Source organism: Trachemys scripta, chromosome 9 (assembly GCF_013100865.1).
Source record: "Trachemys scripta elegans isolate TJP31775 chromosome 9, CAS_Tse_1.0, whole genome shotgun sequence".
Taxonomy (NCBI): domain Eukaryota; kingdom Metazoa; phylum Chordata; order Testudines; family Emydidae; genus Trachemys; species Trachemys scripta.
Window position 1 is genome coordinate 70,165,897 of NC_048306.1, and position 23,027 is coordinate 70,188,923.

At 41.8% G+C, this 23,027-nt stretch overlaps 1 protein-coding gene across 4 annotated transcripts in view; it reads right to left on the reverse strand.

The window, feature by feature from the left end:
- SPHKAP (SPHK1 interactor, AKAP domain containing) overlaps positions 1-23,027 on the reverse strand; it is a 111,520-nt gene that overhangs the window by 42,546 nt on the left and 45,947 nt on the right. The window lies entirely within an intron of this gene.

Here is a 23,027-nt window from a genome sequence, read left to right on the forward strand (position 1 = left end):
ATCAGAATTGGCAGTACTGGTTACTCATTATTTCTGTGCCCAGCAGCACCAATTAGGACTCCACTGTGGGTCAATGAGGCTCTGTGTCTCAGTCCATTCCTGTTCTAGAAGTTGCAGGATTGGAGCCCTAGCAACCTGAGGCTTGACTCAAAGCCCATTGATTTAAATTGGAGTGATTTCAAAGGGAGCTTTTCTAATTCAATGAGCTTTGGATGGATCATACCCATGGCAACTGCAAGAAACAACTTATTTTTTTATGTACATCTGGCTAGCATTATAGAAGTAAAATGCTATCTAGGTCAGGCATGGACAGTCAAACACTGTTTTTTATTAAAATAATGCAGTCAGGAATGAAGACAAGAAAATTCTTACAGAAAACAATTGAAACCAAATGTACTATTCATTTGATTAGCACCAGCTCACCTATCTCCATATGTCCACTCTTTCATGGGATGCTTCTGATAAGCTTTCAGTATTCAGTTTTGTTTCTCCTTTTATTATTTCTGACTTATTACTGAAACTCGGTTATCATGTTATTATAATTCTTTCTAAAAGCTTATGTCTGTATTACCCATTTCTGCTCAAATGACTCAATTGCAGGCCTTCTACCTACTGACTTTCTTCTGTAACCATTTAAATGTCAAGTGCAGTCTCTGAAGACTAAATAATTTATCTATGATGTTGAACAAAACCAGTAAATCTCATTCCAGGGCCACTCTCAATATGATGTTGGCTGAACTAAACCAATGCTGGCGCAAAAGAAGATGCGACCACTTAACTTTAACATTAATTTTATCTTCAAACATCTTCCTCTTCCTAGTTATACAGAGGCTTACACTAAAAAAAGGGCCAGACTGTTGCCATGGAAAAACCCATGTGCTGGAAACTTTTTTTTTGTCTTCCTCTGATTGTTTCATAGTGTGTTGGGGTCACAGAGGAGCTGGCTCCTCTACAGAATGAGCAGGAAACAGTTTAAATCTCAGATCCGTTGAGGGTCCTCTTGGCTCCCCTGATCTCTATGGCCCTATGGTTCCCCCCTCATCCTACAACACAAACATTAAGACTCTTGGCAGATCTGATCTACAATAAGTTAACCATCCAGGGGACTTCATGCAAATGTGTCCAAAGTTTAAAATGCTTCCATATGGCTGAAAAAACAGCGGGAAGATTTTGTGGAAATTTTTGAAACTTCCCTCTTTGAGTTCAAATATATTAAGAAAATGTCATAGATTCTGACCTGTCAATGATTATGTAGTGCTGCTCTAAACTATTATAAATAAATTAAACTATAATTTACTACAAATAAAAAACCTCAGCAACAGTCATGGAGAGGCAAAGGAAGATCATTAAAAATATAAGTATTTAAATCCATCCCCCTTATCTGTGCATGCTAAATAGTTTTACAGTGCACTAATGGCATTTTTACAACTCAAAAGAATGACGGAATAAATGTTAAGCCTAATTTTATGCAAATGACTTCACTAAACAAAAATGTCAAGAGAAAACATTCCATCACACTGGCAGGCAGGGATGCTTGACTGGATGTCAAGCTCCAACTCTTTTGGTTCTCCAGAGTGCATGAGTAAGTGGTAACAAAGCATAAACACATACTTCAGCAGGATGGAAACAGGAGGTGCTGCATTATACTTGTGCCTTTGCATCCAAAGTTAAAGTGTGACTATCTCAGAAAAGTTATTTTTTAAAATCAAAGCAAACAAGAGTCCCAGTCGCACTTCTGCTATATAGTAGTACTTCCCAGTGGTGTTAATGCAGTTACAAGTACACTTTAGACTTCCAGAACTGATACTCCAAGCTGCTTCTCCTTCCTAACATAACACTGATGTGCATCTCCTATTCAATTTTGTATTCTCTCACTCACTGTGAAGTTGGGATGCTCAGAAGCCTTGGCCACTGAACTTAGAAGTAGGGCTGACAAGCGATTAAAAAAATTAATCGCATGATTAATGATAGAATACCATTTATTTAAATATTTTTGGATGTTTTCTACATTTTCAAATATATTGATTTCAATTACAACACAGAATACAAACTATACAGTGCTCACTTAATATTTATTTTTGATTACAAATATTTGCACTGTAAAAAAAACAAAAGAAATCAAATGCCTGTTCTCACTTTCAGGTGACATTGTAATTAAGAAGTGGGCAGCATTATCTCCTGTAAATGTAAACAAACTTGTTTCTTTTAGCAATGGGCTGAACAAGATGTATGAGTGGACTTGTAGGCTCTAAAGTTTTACATTGATTTTTTTTTTAGTGTTATGTAACAAAAAATACTACATTTGTAAGTTGCACTTTCATGATAAAGAGATTGCACTACTGTACTTGTATGAGGTGAACTGAAAAATACTATTTCTTTTGTTTATCATTTTTACAGTGCAAATATTTGTAATAAAAAATAATATTAAGTGAGCACTGTACTCTTTGTATTCTGTGTTGTAATTGAAATCAATATATTTGAAAATGTAGAAAACATCCAAAAATATTTAATACATTTCAATTGGTATTCTATTGTTTAACAGTGCGATTAATCACAATTAATTTTTTTGAGTTAATCGTGTGAGTTAACTGCGATTAATCAACAGCCCTACTTAGAAGTCTTCATTGTGGGCTACGACATGTAGAAATGAATGGGAAATGGTAGTTGCAGTAGACTACACTGGTACAGTTCCCTAAAGGTTGAGAACCAATATGGTACGAATATGGGGACCACTGATGGCTTCCTGACACTAATGGTTTATATTCTGCTTTCTTAATTTTTAGGGTGACACAGATTTGGAATAAGAAAATACAATGTGTAGGTGGCACCACAACATCTTTTCCTCCAGGAAAACCAAACAACAACATTTAACTCTTCAACTCACTCCTACAAGAATACAAATAAATAGATTTATCAGCTGCAGCTTTTCAGGGTCATATGCTGGGATTTCCAGTTAAAAGGGAAGAGCTGAAGAAACAGGGAAGGAGCCTCAACACTACTATGGGGCTACTGTGAGACAAATTATTCAGCTTCCTACGCCAGGGAAAAGGGACTGCAGGACTGGGTTCTATGCATCCTTTGTTTAGGACAAGTCCTCTTTTTAAAGAAAATAAGAGATTGGCTAGAGTGTGAGCCTTGAATGGCAAGTGTATAAAAACAGGTGGGCTCCTTTCTCTGAGAGAATGGAGGCAGAAACCTAAAAAGGAAAAACCCATGAAAACCTGGAGGTCTGAGGGCTTTGTCTGGGCTCATTGTAAGATAAATGTTCACTATTACATACAAACAAGAATAAGGGTGCAAAATCAAGCACCCAAAAAATTGGGAAAGCAGAATTACGGTCCCTCACCCCAGCCTGTCCCTGGCTCTTCCTCATTCCTCTGTGCTGGGGCCAGGCTGCTTACTCCTGGGTACAAGAAGGGGGTATAGGAGAAACTGTCTCCCTATCCAATTGCCTGGAAAAGTCTTATTCTGCCCTAGGCTTTGGAACCCTGCTGAGCACAGATGGAGTCTTTGGAGAATTTAGTAACAAACTTCTGCTGAGCATGGGCAAGCAGTGACTATTTCCAGAGGCTTATATCTTGGCCAGATTTCAGTGGATTTGCAAAGGAATGGAAAAAGGCACCTCTCTGATCTCATACATTTGTCTGAAAATGAAATCATGAATCACCAGCACTCCAATGCTCGTAGAACTCGTTGTTCAGCCGCAATAGAAAGATTCATCAATTCAGTTAATTTGACGTCTTAAATATATGCTCTCAAAACCCTAAATGCCACTGCATAATTAGGAAGGGAGGCATGGCTGCACTTTGAAATTAATTTTTTTTCTTTATCTGCAGTTCCCATTACTTAGATTTATTTTTGCACTGCTATAGCAAAAGCCTGAAATTATTAGGCCAAAACCATGGTGTTTACGTGAGGTAATATATTAATTGAATTCATATTTATCTGGAAGGAAGCGTATCTTCTTATTAATCTCTTATTGAGATTTTCAAAACAAAGCACTTTTCAAGCACCTCTCTTGGTAGACAATGATAGCTTCTTAATAAGATAAGCACGAGAAGTAGCTGAACTAGAAGATACTGTCTACATATAATATAGCCATAAAACAGACAACGCGTGGATAGTAGTAATGAATCTCATGTATAAAATGACAAAACAGTACTTTGTATATGCAAGATCTGTAGAGGTTTAAAAGCTGGCCAGACCAAACAGGGCAAGATTTTTGTATCAAGCTATGCATGCCCAGATTCAAGCAGAGGCTATGTTGCTGACATCTGAGGCCAAGCTCCATACTGTAAACATTTAAGCGGTTGGGGCAGAGGACTGCCCTGCACTCGTACAGCAAGAGGGATTAGATTCTCCAGGAAGTACTTTATGATTCTAGCACTTATGATTTCAGGAAAGCAGTCTACATCTCTGTATTCCTGGCAAAGTGTGTTCATTCATTTCCCCCATCTGAAAACTTTACATTTAATGATACCTAGCCCTTAAATATTTTTTCATCCACAGATTTCAAGATGCCTTACAAAGAATGGTACCAGCCCCATTTTATAGAGGAGGGAATTGAAGTGCAGAAGTGAAATTACTTGCCTAATGTCCCACAGGTTGTCAGTATGAAAGCCAAGAAGAGAACTTGAGTCTACTAACTCCTAAGCCAGTGCCCTATCCATTGGTCAGAGCCACTATATACTGTTCTGTAGCAGTCCTCTGTCAATTGTAAACTAGATTGGGATTATGAGCCAGCCAAAGCAATGCAAATTGTGATGGTTAGCTGGACATTATCTGGGAGATAGAGGACTCATTATAATTGACAGTATTGAAAGGGCGGCGATGGGAGTGGGCAGCCTACCCTAGTATTTAGAGAATGGATTGGGAGAACCAGGAGTTGTGGCTTCTGTTCCTAACTCTGCCAGTGATTTGCTGTAGTGACCTTTGGGCATCACTGCCATGTCTGTAAAATGGGAATGATAATAGCCGGCTTTGTAGAGTATGCTGATTCCTGACTGAAGGGTGCTATATTTGTTCTGAGCACTATTGTTATATGCACCTTTAGTTTAAAGAGCGAGAAAAGCCCAGTTTTATACCACCCTGAAATACTGCACTGGTTTATTTGAAGCACAATCATGGGGAGAAGTTCTGCTGCTGGCTTTTTCTGCAGAGAGGCTGCTAGGTTTCAATAGTAACTTCTTCTTCCCCATTGTCCCACTTATACTGTATCTAAACCTCTTATTGGGCATGTGTACATATGTGTTTGATTACAGACTGTTACCAGACAGAAGCTTATTTTTGCAGCCAATAGATCACTGAAGTACAGAACCAGAACAGAGTAACAGAATTGATGTCTGTTTCATTATGTCTGGCTTCCCCCATCGCCACAGTTTGATAATGGTTAACACATTGCTCTCCCCCATTCAATTCTTCCTTTTCAAGGGATGATCTTTTTAACTTAATTTCTTATGAATGTCTTCATGCTGAGGAGGTGAGGCTTGTGACATTTCAGCAGGCTGGTATAAAGAAAAAGTACATTTCCCGTTGGTGTTTTGAGACAGACCTTGATTGTACCTGACATAAATTGCCAACTCAAATATATTCAGTGTAAAAGGAAATCTTTTGGGAAATTTTCACCTGATCTTCTTGATTAATAATGTTTGCTTTTCCCATATGTCCATGCGGTTCCATCTCAGCAGTAGCACTGGATAGTATTCAAAGCATGAGGCTTGCATTCAGGAACTCTGGGTTCTGTTCCCTGCTCTACTACTGATTTGCTGAGCCATCTTGTGGCGTGTGTGTGTGTAAATCACATAATCTCAGTGTTCCCATAATCACTGTGCCTCAGTGTTCCCATCTGTAGATAATGCCTCCCTACTTCACCGGTTGTTATGAGGATTAACACAGTAATCTTTGTAAAGTGCTTGGAGATTCTCGGCAGAAGGCAACTCAGAAATGAAAAAATTATTTGCCTTTAGATGTATCATCTTTTGTCATAATCTTAATTTTGGCAGCATTTAGGCTGATTTTCCTGACATTGATTCTCATCACTCCCATTAATGTCATTAAGAGTTATGACTATGTATTGATGACAGTAGCATTGTAGGGCCCAACTCCACTAAGCACCCCTGCTCACCCCACACATGGCAGAACTTGTTTCTTAATAGTTAATGATTAAAGGAGATGTGAAACTGAGTGTAGCAAGTGAGGTATTTGGAATAGCATGTTATTTACACAGAATAAAAATGACTTGCTTTTGGAAGGTATTTGAACTAATTATCCATACAAATTTAAATGTAGTGCTGCTTGTGTTTAACCTCCATACTTGCCAGCATGCCTTTGGCAGAGAAACCAACTGTAAAATGTAGAAATGAGAACGTTGGGCAGAAGGTGTTTGATTTGCTAAAGAAGTGGATGCAGGATGAGATAGGTGGAAATATGAAGAATGCTTTTGCCTTATCCACTGGGAGAAGTCATAGGGGAGAGAAGAGAGATGTGGGTCAATAGCCTGGAGGTCAGGGTGCTCACTGGGGATGTGAGAGACCCAGGTTCATGTTCCTACACTGCCTGATTCAGATCATGGACTTGCTCATGTGAGCATCCTAACCACCATGCAACTGACTATCCTTTCTTGCCTGGTTTTTCACCAATTTTGCAAAAGCCATAGTTTCATTTCAGTGTGGAACAAAAAAATAATTCTGAAACCTCAATTTTTCACACAGTGGAATTCTTGCTTTTTGGCCATCTCTATGTCTAGTACATATTTGTAGTGGGTACCTCTCTGGCCTTACTTAGCTCTCACTTGTGCTAATGTAAATCATGAGCATCTCCACTATAGTCAATGGAGTTCACTAGTTTGCATGAAGTCTCCACTATCAACAGCAGAATTCAGTATTGGCCTTAAAGTCCAAGCAATATAAGCAGAGATGCAGAGCCCTGTGGGGACACAGCAACTTCTAGGTTATCCTGATCCTTCCTTTTCTCCAGTCCTGTGGATAGCTGAGGAAAAAGTGACAATTACTTTCCACTCTCACTCCCAGAAGAGGGTAATTAGACACTCACTTTCCTTCTCCTCTACCTCAATCTTTGTTAGCTTGGGGCCATATAAATAATCTGTTAGCCCAATCAGGTTCTCAAATACCCAGGCTAGTCTCATTCTGGTCACTGTGCATGTATAACTCATTAATGTCAATGGACTGATCTTATTTCTCTGCCTCACTCATCTGATATATTTCAGGGTAGCAGCCATGTTAGTCTGTATCCGCAAAAAGAAGAACAGGAGTACTTGTGGCACCTTAGAGACTAACAAATTTATTAGAGCATAAGCTTTCGTGGACTACAGCCCACTTCTTCGGATGCATATAGAATGGAACATATATTGAGGAGATATATATACACACATACAGAGAGCATAAACAGGTGGGAGTTGTCTTACCAACTCTGAGAGGCCAATTAATTAAGAGAAAAAAAACTTTTGAAGTGATAATCAAGCTAGCCGAGTACAGACAGTTTGATAATAAGTGTGAGAGTACTTACAAGGGGAGATAGAGTCAATGTTTGTAATGGCTCAGCCATTCCCAGTCCTTATTCAAACCGGAGTTGATTGCGTCTAGTTTGCATATCAATTCTAGCTCACCAGTCTCTCTTTGGAGTCTGTTTTTGAAGTTTTTCTGTTGTAATATAGCCACCCGCAGGTCTGTCACTGAATGACCAGACAGGTTAAAGTGTTCTCCCACTGGTTTTTGAGTATTTTGATTCCTGATGTCAGATTTGTGTCCATTAATTCTTTTGCGTAGAGACTGTCCGGTTTGGCCAATGTACATGGCAGAGGGGCATTGCTGGCACATGATGGCATATATCACATTGGTAGATGTGCAGGTGAACGAGCCCCTGATGGTATGGCTGATGTGATTAGGTCCTATGATGATGTCACTTGAATAGATATGTGGACAGAGTTGGCATCGGGGTTTGTTACAAGGATAGGTTCCTGGGTTAGTGGTTTTGTTCAGTGATGTGTGGTTGCTGGTGAGTATTTGCTTTAGGTTGGGGGGTTGTCTGTAAGCGAGGACAGGTCTGTCTCCCAAGATCTGTGAGAGTAAAGGATCATCTTTCAGGATAGGTTGTAGATCTCTGATGATGCGCTGGAGAGGTTTTAGTTGGGGGCTGAAGGTGACAGCTAGTGGTGTTCTGTTATTTTCTTTGTTGGGCCTGTCTTGTAGGAGGTGACTTCTGGGTACTCGTCTGGCTCTGTTAATCTGTTTTTTCACTTCAGCAGGTGGGTATTGTAGTTTTAAGAATGCTTGATAGAGATCTTGTAGGTGCTTGTCTCTATCCGAGGGATTGGAGCAAATGCGGTTATATCTTAGAGCTTGGCTGTAGACAATGGATCGTGTGGTGTGTCCTGGATGGAAGCTGGAGGCATGTAGGTAAGTGTAGCGGTCAGTAGGTTTCCGGTATAGGGTGGTATTGATGTGACCATCGCTTATTAGCACAGTAGTGTCCAGGAAATGGACCGCTTGTGTGGATTGATCTAGGCTGAGGTTGATGGTGGGATGGAAATTATTGAAATCATGGTGAAATTCCTCAAGGGCTTCTTTTCCATGGGTCCAGATGATGAAGATGTCATCAATGTAGCGCAAGTAGAGTAGGGGCGTTAGGGGACGAAAAAAACCAGTGGGAGAACACTTTAACCTGTCTGGTCATTCAGTGACAGACCTGCGGGTGGCTATATTACAACAGAAAAACTTCAAAAACAGACTCCAAAGAGAGACTGGTGAGCTAGAATTGATATGCAAACTAGACACAATCAACTCCGGTTTGAATAAGGACTGGGAATGGCTGAGCCATTACAAACATTGACTCTATCTCCCCTTGTAAGTACTCTCACACTTATTATCAAACTGTCTGTACTCGGCTAGCTTGATTATCACTTCAACAGACAGTTAGATTCTATTCTCACACTTGCTTCTTATCAATCTCCCCTTGTAAGTATTCTCACACTTGCTTCTTATCAAACTGTCTGTACTGAGCTACCTTGATTATCACTTCAAAAGTTTTTTTTTTCTCTTACTTAATTGGCCTCTCAGAGTTGGTAAGACAACTCCCACCTGTTCATGTTCTCTGTATGTGTGTATATATTTCTCCTCAATATATGTTTCACTCTATATGCATCCGAAGAAGTGGGTTGTAGTCCACGAAAGCTTATGCTCTAATAAATTTGTTAGTCTCTAAGGTGCCACAAGTACTCCTGTTCTTTTCATCTGATATACAGTCAGATTCATCTTGAGATGGGCAACTACTACTCGAATAATATCCTTCTGGTTTGGGCCAGGAGTGGAAAGGGATTTTTGTTTGTTTTGTTGCTGATGTAAAAACAATACTTAGTGCTGTGTATCTTCAAGGTGAAACACAAACATGAACTAACTAATCCTCACGGTAACCTCTGGGATAGGTATTATCTCCTTTGTACAAATGGAGAAACAGAGGTTAAGCATTGTGATTAGAACTAATGGTTTCCTGGCATCCTGTGCTGTGCTCACATTCTTGTGACAGAGGACTATTGCAAGGACAATAGATACAGGGAGCAAAAGAACAGTAAAGGACATTCTCTTTTCTTCATTTTGTATTTCTCTTTTCACTTTAACTTCACTTAAAACATAGCAACTATAGAAAAATAAACATCCCCACTGAGAAGAGAATAGCGCCCTCCTTCAGACACTTATATGGAGCTTGATCGGAGTGCTGTACAGTACAAACCATTTACCCTTGTAGTTTAGTAACTCACTGATACATGATTCTATATTGCTAACAACCCCTTTCAAATTAATGCAAAATGTTTGAGTAAGGGTTTCAGTTCAGTGGTTTTTTAAAAAGTCTCTACCCTCCCCCCAGTGTCCTATAACATGTACAGCTTTTGCACACCTCAGTAATTTAGATCCTCAATAGCTGAGATCTCCAAAATGAACCACCACTTCTAACAACCCTGTGCAGGTTGTCAGTAAGGACTGAATCTGAAAGCACAAACCTCTACCATTTGAATTCAAGGAGTATCTTATCAGTTGGGAGCAGCTGCTGGTGGCTATCCTCTGCACCAGCTACAGGGGAGCTGGACATACGTGGCCAGTATGTAACATAGTTACCACTTTCGTGTTCTTAATGTGGTATGTGTTGACTGAGTGGGCCACATAGCCCAAAACAACCCACTCACCTGATAACTGTAAATGCTCAGCCAATCAGAAGCAAGAGGGTTGTCAGTTTGAATACTTGCTCTCTGCAATCAATCAATAGGAATGTGGAATAACCTCTCTCCCTGAAGGGAGATGGGGGAGGGTCTGCATATAGTGTTCAGGAAGCTCATTTACTTGAGATCCCCTCCCCTGACCCCATGTAGCTCCACAAGTGCTGCCAATGGAGCAGATGAAGGTTTCAGCGGTTCCCCTTGCAAACTGTAGCTGACTATCACCAGGAGCAGTCAGCCCAGAGCACAGATGACTTCCATGACCTCCTGAGTCTTCTGATTCCCTCCAGTTCACGTGAACTGGGCCCAGGATATGGCCTTCAATAGCTGCTTTCTTCCCCTCAAACTTAAATCCCTTCAAAACATGTGTTTATGATACTAAGAGGGCTTAGTGCACTTTGGCAAGAGCTGATGGAAAAAATACATCTAAAATTTGGTCCCAATTATATTTTAGAAGGTCCATAACTCAGATATTTTGGTGGGTTTATACATTTTGTTAAAGACTGCCCTTATTTTAATGGCATGGCTGCATCTGTGAATCAGCCAGAGTCCTCTCTCTCCATATTTCACAGCTTCAGCGACAGCTGTGACTGTTTTCTTCTCATTAAGGCTTATTCCTTTTGGTTTTGATGTAATTAATTGTCACTTATGATTTATACTTAAAGAAAATATGCCAATAAATATTTATGCCATGTATGCCATCTGCTCCCTTTTGCTATCCTGTATATAAAATATGTTAATAATTAGTTTAACACATTTCTATTCACCTCACGCTGTAATTTATGTTATCGTGAGCCCTGTGGTTATGATAGCAGCAAATTATCATAGACCTGAGCAAGAGGTTTGTTTTGGAAGTAACATCAGGGTTCCCATTTCTTAAGGAACTAGATCTTGGTGCTTTATGAAAGTGACATCTTAAGATCCTGAGGGGGACACTGGCTGCACTGCTACACATAAACCTCCCAGCTCTATGGAGCAGTATTTATAGCATTGCCAGAGGCAGGCCACATGCCCAATTCTTCCACTGATAGGTATGCAAGAACTGCTATTATTTTTACTGTGTGGTAAGTTATGTGGGTGGATCCCAGGGGATAAGAGAAGATGGCAGCTCCAGGAGGAAGATTAGCAGATAACCAAGCCAGATGTTAAAACCCAAAGTTTAGTGTCAGTCTCTTCTTTCCCCACAAAAAAGATTACTAAAAGAATTCTGGGCTCTGCATAAGAATGAGTGTAGCACTGGTTAGAAAGTGCTGACAAATGTTTAGCAAGTGTACAAAGCTAATATAAAGACAGCAGTTAAATATGATGGTAGTTCCTTATGAAAGCAAATGCATGCAAGATCAGTACATAAAGGAAGAAGATCTTAACTCATAGACTTTAAGGTCAGAAGGGACTATCGTGATCATCTAGTCTGACCTCCTGCACATTGCAGGTCACAGAACCTCACCTACCCACTCCTGTATTAGACCTGTAACCTCTGGCTGAGTTACTTAAAGTTACAGAGAATCTGCCACTTACACTAGTTTATACCTGCAAGTGACCTGTGCCCCATCCTGCAGAAGAAGGGGAAAACCCCCAGGGTCTCTGCCAATCTGACCAGGGAGAAAATTCCTTCCTGGCCCCAAATACAGTGATCAGTTAGACCCTGAGCATGTGGGCAAGACCCACCAGCTAGACACCTGGGAAAGAATTCTCTGTAGTAACTCAGAGCCCTCCCCATCTGGTGTCCCGTCACCAGCGATTGGAGATATTTGCTGCTAGCAGTCACAGATTCACTACATGCCAATGTAGGCAGTCTCATCATACCATCCCCTCCATAAACTTATCAAGCTCAGTCTTGAAGCCAGTTAGGTTCCCTCCCCTCCAGCTTCCCTTGGAAGTCTGTTCCAGAACTTCACTCCTCTGATGGTTAGAAACCTTCATCTAATTTCAAGCCTAAATTTGTTGATGGCCAGTTTATGTCCATTTATTCTTGTGTCCACATTGGTGCTTAACTTAAATAATGCCTCTTCCTCCCTGGTATTTTATCTTTCTGGTATTTATAGAGAGCAATCATATCTCCCCGCAGCCTTCTTTTGGCTAGGCTAAACAAGCCAAGCTCTTTGAGTCTTCTCTCATAAAGTAGGTTTTCCATTCCTCGTAGCCCTTCTGTGCAGCTGTTCCAGTTTGAATTAATCTTTCTTGAACATAGAAGACCAGAATTGCACACAGTATTCCAGATGAGTTCTTTACCAGTGTTCTATATAATGGCATTAACACTTCCCTTTGTGCTGAAGATGTTTTTCCATATACTTTCAACACAAAGTATAACTGGACCATGGGTAAAGAAACTCCAGAGATTTCAGTGAATCACTTAATCCTCATACAGCAAGTGATTCATGGGAATATCTGGTGTTTCTTTACACACCTGAAATTATATACACTACATCATCATGTGTGTGTATATATAAACATTTTTTCAGCATCACTATTGGAGGGGTGTATTACTTCCGTTCCTAATGGCAAAAACTTGGATGAATTGAAAATTCACTCCCAAAAGAGTACTGCTAAACCACTTAAACTGCCTACACCATTATGTAGTCTGTGTACTCAGTATATGTTGCAGAAAAACTGTTTCAGGAATGGTTACATTTTTAAACAGTGTACTGAAACTGTTCCCACAACCCGCTACCTATAAAGCCAGGTGTCTGAGTGACCTGTCTGATCGTATAGGTCTCCAAGGGAGCTATAAATACACTTAAAATTATCTTTAAAAGATTGACAGAATCAGTGAGGAGGAATGATGGGATGGAATGGGATTGGTGGTTCTATCTTCCCACACTGATCATGGAAGGGTGTACCCTCACCGTGCACCCTATTTAAGAGTGGTCTGCTCCCTGGGCGATCTAGGAGGCACTTTGCTTCCCAGAGCTTCTACTGAGACAGTGTGACAACATCTTCCAAGACAGGACTGTGGTTTTATGCCACAACTGAGCCCTCAGCTGTTGATTTCTATTCCTTGTCAAGATATAATTAAGGTATTTGTCAAACTGAATAGTAAGATAGGGCTAAAAATACCCCTAGTAATTACGGCTTAGGTCTGGAAAACAAAGGCTGGATTTCATTTTGTGAAAGACATAATGCTGCTGTGTAAGATGCTCAAATAACCATGGGAGTGAAAGGTAAAATAAACACACTCTCCTAATTCCCGGTCTAGATACCAAATTGTAGGAATAAAGCTGTACAAGTGCATAACATTTAGGGCTGCCTAAACAGAGCTGCATACTCTACAAATACACAAAGTGGATTTTTCCCATTTTACCAAACTGTTAATTTTCATTTAAAAATACCACAAGAAAATGGCTTCTTTGGCTATGAACAATATAGATTACACACAAGAATTTTTCTGAATATTGCTGCCCGAAAGTATCCATAATATTTTTTACCATTCACATGTGTCTATGTACACACCTGAAATTATATACACACATGATGATGTAGTGTATATATAAACACTTTTTCAGCATCACTATTGGAGGGGTGTACTACTTCCGTTCCTAATGGCAAAAACTTGGATGAATTGAAAATTCACTCCCAAAAGAGTACTGCTAAACAGTTTAAACTGCCTACACCATCATGTAGTCTGTGTATTCAGTATATGTTGCAGAAAAACTGTTTCAGGAATGGTTACATTTTTAAACATTGTACTGAAACTGTTCCCACAACTAGCCACCTATAAAGCCAGGTATCTGAGTGACCTGTCTGACCATATAGGTCTCTGAGGGAGCCATAAATACACTTAAAATGACTTTAAAAAGAGCTTTTCTATACATTGTGTCATGACTTTAAAGTCTGTTACCTCTTTTTTCCATGTTTAGAAAGGAGTACTGGGAGATGGGGGGGGGGGGGGATTATAGGGAAATGTTTCCAACCCCTCTTTCCCACTGGTATACAGCTTCTGTTTCTAGTCCTGCAGGGCCAGAAAATACCTGACTTTAAATATAGAATGTTTTATGTATAGAAAAGTAGTCCCTGGTCCAGGGCTTAATTTTACCTATACTGGAATCCTCTCACCCGCCATTGGAAAAACACACTGGCCTATGCTTGGGAAGAGAAGGGGAATGTTTCTCTGGCAAGACAATTTAACGAATAAATAAATGGTAGCTGTAGAAAAGCCTCATTACTTCAAGTGGGAAAATCATATGTGATTTATGCAGCTTATGATAAATGAGCACTGATTAATCCTTTGCACAATAGCATCATATATCTTGTTTTAGACCTCCATCTCCCTCTGTTTTTAAAAACATATTTAGAAATAATGTGGAGAGTTCTTAGAAATACCGTTGAGATTATTTTGTGTCCCTTTGGTAGTAAAGCCCTTAGATTCAGGAATCTAACCGTTCAGGCCTTGAAAGTAGGAGAAAAATTCCAACTAATGGTTTAGAAACCTCCAACAAGTTTCCTAAAATATCTTTCCTCAACATAATGTTATGATATTAAGGTCCTATGTTTCAGGAGCTTCCAGGGCTAGAAGCAGCTTGCTTCCTTCTTAAAGATATAACAAACCAATTGCAGGTTCAGCACTGCAAATTATCCATCCCAGGTCTGCAGTCAGTGTAATTTACGTCGTGGAGGCGGGAGATGGAGGGAGAGTGGGAAACCCTTCAAGTTTTTTTCTCTAAACAGGGTTTGTTTGGAAGCTGTTCCAAGGTTGGTAATATTAAATGTAGTCCTGCAGGGGAAGATGGTAGAGTGGTCAAAGGTGTTTTGACAAATGCCCTTTATCAGCTCGATATCACCACAACACAGAGGGAAAGAGGTGTGTGGTTAAACAGAGCTCATTAAGCTTTTCAAGTCAGCAACATTATAGACACTCTCATTAAAGTTCAGTATATTTGTATAGTATTGTGAGCTGCTCATTCACAAGATGCACCCAATGAATCCATATATTTTATTGTATGACAGCTTTTGATTAGATCTTCATTCCTTGCCAAAAAAAAAAGGGCTTTCTGTAATTAGTTACTTTCTAATTTACACTGCTAAAATTCAACATTATGGCAAGGCTACATATTACTTTATTTCTAATCCATTTGGAAACCATTACAAAACAAATCACCATTGATCAAGCTAGGTTTAATTTAGTGTCAGTGCTATTGTTCAAATTTTCTTTAAAGATGAAAGATTTTATATCAAGGGTGGACAAACTTTTTGGCCTGAGGGCCATATCTGGGTGGGGAAATTGCATGCAGGGCCATGAACGTAGGACTGGGGCAGCAGGTTGGGGTGCAGGAGGGGGTGCAGAGTGTGGGAGGGGGCTCAGGGCAGGGCATTGGGGTGCAGCAGGGGGTTAGGGGGCTCAGGGCAGGGGGTTGGGGTGTGGGCTCCAACCTGGCATCACATACCTCAAGTGGCTCCGGGATGGCAGCGGCGTGCAGCGGGGCTAAGGCAGGCTCCCTGCCCTGGCCCGTGCTCCTCCCGCAAGTGGCCGGCATGTCCTGCTGTGGCTCCTGGGGGTGGGGTGGGGCAGGGCAGGGCAGGCTGCTCTGCCGTGCATTGCCATCGCCTGTGTGTACCACCCCCAAAGCTCCCATTGGCTGTAGTTTCCTGTTCCTGGCCAACGGGAGCCACGGCGGGCGGTGCCTGCAGGCGAGGGCAGCACACGAAGCCCTCTGCCCCCCCTGTTCCAGGAGCAGCACACTGCGCCACAGGGCTGGCAATCCTGCGGGCCAAATCCAGCCCGCGGACTGTAGTTTGCCCTCCCCGGTTTTCTATGAACTTCCACTACATCCTATTCTACAGGACCACAACAATGGACTTCAGCATGAAGTTATGTGAAGTAATTTAAGTCCATTGGTTGTCTAGCGTTCAGCTGAAGGAAAAGTCGCCATATAACCAGAGAATGGACAGCAGTGATTTACTTCTAGCTGTGATTCTTGTACACACAAACCGTTGCAGATGATCATAACGAACAGATTCTCCAATGGCTATCTACACACCTTGTTTGCTCACAGATGTTTCGACCACTTATGCAAGGTTCAAGTTAGGCAAGCCTGGATTTAGACAGGCAGCCTGCAGGGTTCCATTTATTTTGCAATTGCATAAGCCTCCTACACAAATTTTCAAAGCAAATGATAGCTTGATGGAAACAAGCTTAAACAAGGGTATCTGGTACAGAGTACTCTAGGAATCAGCAGACCTCCTAGTGTTTACAACACTGGTCCACAGAAGAGTTTGCGATCTCTCATATAGAGTAAGGAAAAAAAACCTTTGTGTGAAAGTTTTGAGGTGGATCTGCATCATAGTGATGGTCAGTTTAGGGGTGGAAGCAGATTAATGAAGCACGTGACACAGCCTTTGAATCCCTGAGAGAACCTTTGAATCCATGTTCAGAACAGACATAAGCCATAAAGAAAGGAGTATTAGACACTGTCTTTTGATCTTAGAGAGCCATTCAGGTTATGAACAACCCTATATGCCTAGAACCAAAAGGAAGCTCCAGCAGCATGTTATGTAGTGTGGTCTGCTAAGGAGATCACATTGCAGAAGGGGGCCTCTGTGTATTTGTGAATGAATCCTTGAACAGTTCATTCCCTGGTGCCCTTGACCTAAATAAAGTAAATACACAACAGTCCAGGTGTGTCAACAGCATTGTCTCATATTACAATTCAGTTAGTTGGTTGAGAGTGGACCAGTTTCTACATAGGGAAGATGTACATTTCTAATTTAAATAATCTAGAGATGTGGTGTGTTGCATAAAGGTTTTATAGATGTAGTGTACGAAGGCTTCTGGAGTGGACGATCTCACTTGGGTTCTGTAGCTGAAGCTCCAAAATGCCAGCTTCTTATTTATATAACCTTTTGATATGTATCAGCAACATCTACCTCTTGGAGAGGACCCGTCAGCTTCCAGCAGAGGAAGAAATTAGAAGGAGAAGGTGGGGCTGGATAGGACACACACTACGCAAGCAGCCAACCAACATCACTAGACAGGCATTGCGGTGGAATCCCCAAGGCAAGCGGAAAAGAGGCCGTCCAAGAAACACCTGGTGACGCGACCTTGAGGCTATTAGCATAAAAATGGGCTATACCTGGATCAGTTAGAGCAAATGGCCCAGGATAGAGGACTCTGGAGATCTGTGGTTGGCGGCCCATACCCCGATTGGGTTGACGGGCATGAGTGAGTGTTTGATATATCTCTCTTTTCCATGCAGCATTAGACACAATTCTCTGGAACAGTTCTTGGTAAAGTCACTTTTCAATTACACTAATTACATATTTAATTACTACATTAGAATTGAAAATACATATTGCTACATTAGCAATGACTATGTTGGGTTTCTGAGCCTCAAAAACGCTGGGCGTCTGCTACTCCTATTACACTCAGTCAAGATTGTGAGTGCTTGGATTTGAAGCACATATCTAGTAAAGGAAAAATGTAAGCTGTAATTTCAAATCTTTAGATTACAGACTAGATTCTTATACAATTCAAAAATCTTGAAAATATGTCCATAACAGAGCTGAACATGAAGTGTTGGGATTTTATAAAAATTATTCCACATTTAAATATTCTTTTGTTGATGAAAGCTCTGAGTTAGCTACATGTACATGTGAATATGGTCAGGTCTGGATCAAAATTTTAGGTTAGACACGAGCAATTATTTCCACAACATAATGGCCCTTTTTTTAACTCACTTTAAAAAATAATGGGGTCCCACATATATCAGAAAGACCAATTCTGTTTTATCTTTCTTATTACCTCTCTATGAGCAGGAAGCCTGTCACAGTTTAGTTAAAAAGATTAATGTTAATGTACTTGCCAGCATATGTAGGGCAGCCACACATCTATTTTTATTTGTACTAACTGTGCTAAGCCATAGTGGGATGTAATATTGTAACAAATATTCATGGAAGATGATTTTGATATGAATTGTGGGTATTAACAACCACCAGTCACAATAGACCACATACATCTAAAATGGAAACTCATTCATTCAAAGGAAAGTTGAATACTCAATAGGTAAAAATATTACTGGCTGCCTTTGGTAAAAGCAAACAATAACAAGAGTGTATTAAATGCAAAAGACCATAGTGGTTTTACAGACACAAGCTGCATTCAGTGGGACATTGCCCTAGTGGGAGCTTCCAAAGGCAGTGTGCTTAAAGCAGACACAGTACCTCTTGGAGCACTGGGAAGAGCAGCTTCTCCTCCCCCCTTTGAAATAGGGTAGTATGTACCCTCTCCTAAGTAGGATCTGCTCCACTGATTAATGGAGGACATGGAGGAGGGCATCCTCATGTCTCTGTTCCACTCCCCAAGTCCTCCACTATTTTTGGAATGTCTACCATGCCAGCGGCACAAGGCGAGATTCTTTGCACTCCTTTGGCATGTGTGCTGGGATCATGCTCAATCCTTGCATGCAAGTGCAGTTTTGTTGTGTTCACTCATCACCCTGGTGCACCTCTGTAGGACCAAACACAATCTTGTTGAGGTAACTCAGTGGTGAGGGCACCTTAAACAAACACAATGAATTCTCTGCCCCGCTTCAAAGTTTTAAGACTAAGACAAAAACTTTGGAAAATGGTTGCCTAAAGTTAGATACCCATACATGGGCACCTAAATTGGTTGCCTAACTTTAGGCACCCATGTTTGAAACTCTAGCCTATGCTTTTTTAGGATTATGTCAATCAGGTATATGAACAAAACTTCAATTCTGCTTATATCAGCATCATAACTAAAACATTTCAGTAGCAAGATTTAATGCCACCTTCTAAACTGACCTAAGATTCTGGGCCATCACAGAAATAAGCTTTTGCTTTTGTTTTCTAGCATTAACTATTGTATTTGAAAGAGCTTCTAAAATTAGGTATATACAATTGGTCCCTCCTGAGTATAAAATTGTTTCCATGTCTAATAATTAGAAGAATAATGAGGATTATTTAAAGGGTAGCTGTTTTAAACAATCAAACCACAACTCAGTGGAATTGCTTTTTCCCCCCTTCTCCATTTTTCTTGGAGAAGAATATCAGCTAGCCACCCAGATTCTATTTTGCAAGCTGCAAAGCTTCTTCTGTGCAGAGATGGGAGGGAAGGAGGCAAGGGTCATGCAGGGTGGGCGAGAGTTTGCCATAAGAGGAGCAGGGCAGGGCTGAAGGATCCTAACAGCCTCCTCCCAAGAAAGGAGGGGTTGGGCCCTTGCAGCTTCAAGGCTGCGGTAGCAACTCTGGTGCAGTTGCATGTTCACATGAGAGCTTTGGTGGGGTGTCCCCTCCCAGGAACAGCAGAATTGCAATGAGTTTCTATTACTCCAAAGGGACAGCTACACAACAAAAGCAAAGCAAAACAAAACAAAAAATGCAGCAGAGAGTCTCAGAGGCTGGGTCAACCGACTCGGGCTTGCACAGTGAAGAAGATGGTCTCAGAGCCCAGGCTGAGTGGGAAAGTCAACACTGCTATTTTTAGCCCCCTACGGCAATCCCCAGTCAGCTGCCCCAGACTTTGAGACTCGCTGCTGCAGGGCTTTTTTTGCAGTGTGGACTTAAACACATCATTTTAGGGTCTTAGGGGCCAGTTCTGAGAGATGCTGAAAGCCCACCTCCCCTTGACTGAAATGGGAGTTGAGGGAACTCAGTACCTTGTAGGATCAGACCCTTAGCATGGAATGGTCTTCAGTGCAAGTTGTGGGCATTCAGCACCGGACAGGATTGGGCCTGGGACTGAGAACCATGAATTACTGATCTAACTCGGGTTCTGACACAGGACCTCTAAACAAATGTCCCTTAATCTCTCTGCTTTTGCTTTCTCATTTGTAAACTTGGGACAGGAATGCTTACTTCCCTTACAGCTGACTGATCAGGATTAAATAAAATTATTTTCATTTGCAGATCAAAAGTGCTTTTATAGCGCACAGCATTATGATGGCATGTGTGTGTCAAGCAACCATGTGGTTGCTATTTTCCTACATCATCTCTCAATCTGGCTAGGAAAAAGAAAATCTTGCAGTGAAAAGATACAGTATCTAGTCTTCTCACTCAGACCTAGCAAAGATAAATATTGGACAACTCTTCTTCCACAGAAATAGTTGTAAAGAAGTTACCTGAAGAAAAATGTCAAAACTAGAAATGTGAAGAGCCAAGCATTTAACAGCTTTATTTAAGTAGCAGGAGCATTCAACAATGTTTACTGCTTTGGGACTATAGAGGAGTGGACTCACCCCTGTGGCACCTCCTGCTTGTCATCTCTGGGAATTAGCTCTTCCAGCATCCTAGAGTGCCCCCTGCAGGCCAATGATCCACCTGTCCTCTGGCCCCTGTGTCCCTCCCTGGACCCCAGTGCCCTGTTATCTGGGGTGCTGTCCCCTGACAGTAACTCCAGTCTTAGGGTCTCCCCTCCCCAGGGAACACCCCCCCACACACACTATCCCTACCTTGCCTCAGAATAAGGCCACTGCCAGTCACCAACTAGCTCCCACTTCCTGGGGCAGACTGCAGGATAGGCCACTCATCACAGGTAAGGTTGGGTTTGGACCTGCTACCTTAGCCTACCCATGGGCTGCCCTCTGCAACCCCCAATATCCCTTGGCCTCCTACTAGGCCACAGCCTGGGGCTATCCAGGCTGGAGCTCCCCAGCCCTGCTCCACTCAGGTACCCTACCTCTAGGTCCCTACAGCCAGGCCCTTCTCTCTCTGAACACACAGAGAGACTGCTGAGTGCCTAGCTCCCTGCCTCTTATATAGGACCAGCTGAGGCCTGACTGGGGTGTGGCCCAGCTGTGGACTTCCCCAATCAGCCCAGCTTTTAGAACTGCAGCCCTCTGCCAGGGATGTTTTAAGCCCTTCCAGGCAGGAAGGGGGTAACCACCCTGCTACAGGGACCACAAGTCATATTTTTAGAATGTTTCTTGTAATACCAAGTGCTTATGATAAATCAAGAACTCTTTGCATTAAAGTTTCAGAGTAACAGCCGTGTTAGTCTGTATCCGCAAAAAGAAGAACAGGAGTACTTGTGGCACCTTAGAGACTAACAAATTTATTAGCATTAAAGGTGAATGTACTGAAAGTATCTGACAAAAAAGAGGATGGTTTTGATCTTTCTGCACTTATAGATGATAAAGAACATAAGAGGTAAGCATGTTTAGTGCTCTATTCAGTCAATAGCACTTAAGCTGCAATTCTAAAATTTAATATGCCTCCAAAGACTGAGACAAGGTGGGTGAGGTAATATCTTTTATTGAACCAATTTCTGTTGGTGAGAGAGACAAGCTTTTGAGCCACACAGGCTCTTCTTCAAAATCTCTGGCTTGAAAGCCTGTCTCCCCCACCTTGCCTCTCTAATATCCTGGGACTGACCGCTACAACTACACCCCAAATCCTATGCCCTTCTTGCTTGTGGAAGGGTGTGAAGGACAGGGAATATCTGTATGAATCTGGGAATTTTGGTACCCAGCCTCACTGAAAATCGGTCATTAACATCTCCAAAGCAGATTCAAAGGGACCAATTCACTAGTACCCTACACGTAATGCATTCTGATTGGTAGTGTTAGGCTGATTTTGCACTGGTATGAATGATAGCTTAAGTTGCAGGGCAACAGTGAACTGGGCCTTGAGTTCTCTGATCTGAACATGATCTTAAATTACCTCTTGCAGAGCCTAAAAGCACATATCGCATGGACTCCATCTTAGGCCCTCTCTTTTTTTCCAGGGATTCTCCTCTGCAAGATGCACCCTATAAATAAGTATAGAGAGCATCCAAAAGGCTGCAGCTAGTACTGAGCATAAGAGGGCCAGACAGAGTGCTGGTGTGCCTACACACTCCTCAGATCAGGTGCACTGCAGGGGATGGCCAGGCCCTGTTTCCCGCTCTGCACTTGCTGCTGGGGGGAAGTGTCCCTGCAATTTTAGAATATAATCAGTGCAGCTCCTCAGTATGCTGCATTTGCTCTATGCAAGCAAAAAAGCCTCCAGTCACCACCTCTGAGGCACTATGCTTCAGCTTACCCCTCTGCCCCGCCTTTTGTCTGCATCTGATGTAACAAGCTACAATGAGATCTCTGCACCCAAGTGTGAATTCCAGTACGTTCTCATTACCATCTCTAAACTAGTCTTTAGTTTCTATTGGAGGACCAGTACCCCCATTGTTCTTTTCTGTTGCAAAACCTTTTGGCTCATTGGAACACAGCTGACAATGATCAAATTGCATTTTCAGTATAGATTAACAACCCTTCTGGGTACCATTTGATATCAAAAGTAACTATTGTAATTACATCAAAGTACTCACATTTGAGTACATGTAGATAGCATGAAAAGCCACAAACAACTCTGATTTATTCATACACACTTTTAACCAAAAGGCACTTGTGACTTGTTAATTGCATTAGCACCTACAATAGTGAGATGGAAATTTCATTTAAAACATGGAAGAATTCTCTGTATGCTTATTTTTTATCCTTTAGGGTTACCATATTTCAGCAAGCAAAAAAGAGGACGGGAGGAGCCCCGCCCTAGCCCCGCCCCTGCCCCTCCCACTTCCCGCCCCCCCAGAACCCCCAACCCTCCCCCCGTTCCTTGTCCCCTGACTGCCCCCTCCTGGGACCCCTGCCCCTAACTGCCCCCCAGGACTCCACTCCCTATCTAAGCCTCCCTGCCTCTTGTCCCCTGACTGCCCCAACCCTTATCCACACCCCCATCCCCAGACAGACCCCTGGGACTCCCACGCCCCATCCAACCACTCCCCACCCCCTGACAGCCCCCCCAGAACTCCCAACCCATCTAAATCCCTCTGCTCCCTGTCCCCTGACTGCTCCGATCCCTCTCCGCACTCCTGCCC